This window comes from Cervus canadensis, chromosome 4 (genome assembly GCF_019320065.1).
Source record: "Cervus canadensis isolate Bull #8, Minnesota chromosome 4, ASM1932006v1, whole genome shotgun sequence".
NCBI classification, from domain to species: Eukaryota; Metazoa; Chordata; class Mammalia; order Artiodactyla; family Cervidae; genus Cervus; species Cervus canadensis.
Genome location: NC_057389.1, coordinates 47,955,773 through 47,958,274, shown reverse-complemented (window position 1 = coordinate 47,958,274; position 2,502 = coordinate 47,955,773).

Genomic DNA, 2,502 nt, shown 5'->3' with positions numbered 1-2,502 from the left:
CTCTGAACTAAACTCTCATGGTTTTGTTTTTAGGTTGACACCTTCTTCCAGAATCAAGGCCCCTGTTTTATTTAGGGAAACCTTTTATGTTTAGCTCATGTATCAGTAGTTTGGGTTCCAGATTGAATGTATGATTCATGCTTGGCCAATCAGAATACTCCATTTTCCTGCACATGGTGATTGGTTCAGAGATGGGCATGTGACTCAGGTCAAGCTAATGAATGTCACCATTGAGTTTTGCTGGACCTATGGCAGAAGAGGTGTTGTTGCTCTGCTGGGGTTGCATGCAGAGCTACATTTGGAACTTGTGGTTAACTTTTTGTCAAGATAAAGAGCAAGCCTAAGATGCTCATGAGCTTGGTCTTCTCTGACTATTTGCGGCTCCATCGACTGTAGCCTGCCAGGCTCCTCTGTCCATTAGATTCTCCAGGGAAGAATACTAGAGTGGGTTGCCATTTCCTACTCCAGGGGATCTTCCCAACCCAGAGAGTGAACTAGTGTCTTCTGCATCTCCTGCACTGGCAGGTGGATTCTTTCCCACTGTGCTACCTGGGAAACCCTAAAGAGCAAGCCTGCTTGACAACAAAGCTAACATAGAAGGAAGTAGAGCTGAGAACTGGAGACTGGTTGATGACTTTATTTAAACTAGATTCAGTTACCCGAAGGTTAAATGAGCTTAGGCTGGTTTGTAGTGGCAAGAATTGTGACTCCTACCCAGAGCTGGCAGAGCCAAGCCTCCTATGAGACCATCAGATTCTCTGACCATTTCATAGAGATTTCATTTCCACCTTGTTTGCTGGGCACTGTCTTAGCCCTTTCCCAGCTGCCCAAAGGAGGACTGCCTGTCTGGACTGCTGGCTCTCACCCTCCTCGCAGAGTCACATGTCTGATGCCCTGAGGCTCCTGCTTTGTCCCCAGCACCAACCCACTCCTCTGGGTGTGTTTAATCCTAGGTTCCAGTTTCTGATTATCCAAGCCTGCTGCCTTAAGCCCTTTGCTCACTATGACTGAAATGGGGCCTAAGACATGACCATCTTTGTTCTTTAATCTTTATTGAGTACTTCTTGTATGCCAGACCCTGGCCAAGAGAATTACGTGGATCTACAACCTCATCTACTTCTATCCATATCCTATCAGGTAGGTTTTGTGATTTTTATTCTCCTTTTGAAGAAGAGGTTGCAGTGTTTGGGGAGATGAAGTTGCTGGGCTCAGGTCAAACAGCTGAGCCACTTGCAGGTTGAGGCAGAACTGAGGCTGAACCATGGAGGGAACTGACCCCAAGGTTTGTGCACTTGACACTGTACCTGTGCTTCCTACCTGATTAGGTAGGTAACTGGGTCACATAGGGTACCGGTGACCATTCCACGGCTGGCCTCTTCTGAGTGAGGACTGAGCAGGTCTGAGGTGGGATCTGGGAAGTTACCTCTTTGACAAATGCCCAGAGGCTGTAGATGCACAGTTTCCCAGGACCTCACCCTCAGAGTGGCCATGATTCCTCATCAAGGACTTTGTGCTTAGAAAGGAGTTTGGCATTCCCAGAACTATTTGTGCAGGATCTGAATTTCTTCCCTGGCTTAAGAATGATTACAATGCAAAACAAACTTCTTTGCTGACAGAAGGAAAAGAGACCTCAAGGTCATGTGAGATGAGCAACTCATGCCTGGGAAGAAAAAAAAGTAAAGAATAACTTCATGGCATTCTTGGGGGTTGAGACTAGCGGTTAGGGTGAGGGTAGGAGTCTCCTGTGGAGGCGTGGGTTGGCGGTGGCCTGCTGCAGGGTTGGGGGCACTGAGTGCAGCAGTGTGCACATGGGACCCTTTGAAGGAGGTCACCATTATCTTCATTACCTCCACCATAGTTTGGCCTCAGGTCAAATAACAGGGAGGGAACACAGCCCTGCCCATCAACAGAAAATTGGATTAAAGATTTACTGAGCATGGCCTCACCCATCAGAACAAACCCAGTTTCTCCCTCAGTCAGTCTCTTCCATCAGGAAGCTTCCATAAGCCTCTTATCCTTCTCCATCAGAGGGCGACAGCATGAAAACCACAGTTGCAGAAAACTAATCAATCTGATCACATGGACCACAGCCTTGTCTAACTCAATGAAACTATGAGCCATGCCGTGTAGGGCCACCCAAGATGGATGGGTCATGGGGGAGAGTTCTGACAAAACGTGGTCCACTGGAGAAGGGAATGACAAACCACTTCAGTATTCTTGCCTTGAGAACCCCATGAACAGTATGAAAAGGCAAAAAGATAGGACACTGAAAGATGAAATCCCCAGGTCGGTAGGTGCCCAATATGCTACTGGAGATCATTGGAGAAATAACTCCAGAAAGAAAGAAGAGACGGGGCCAAAGCAAAAACAACACCCAGTTGTGGATGTGACTGGTGATGGAAGTAAAGTCCGATGCTGTAAAGAGCAATATTGCATAGGAACCTGGAATGTTAGGTCCATGAATCAAGGCAAATTGGAACTGGTCAAACAGGAGATGGTAAG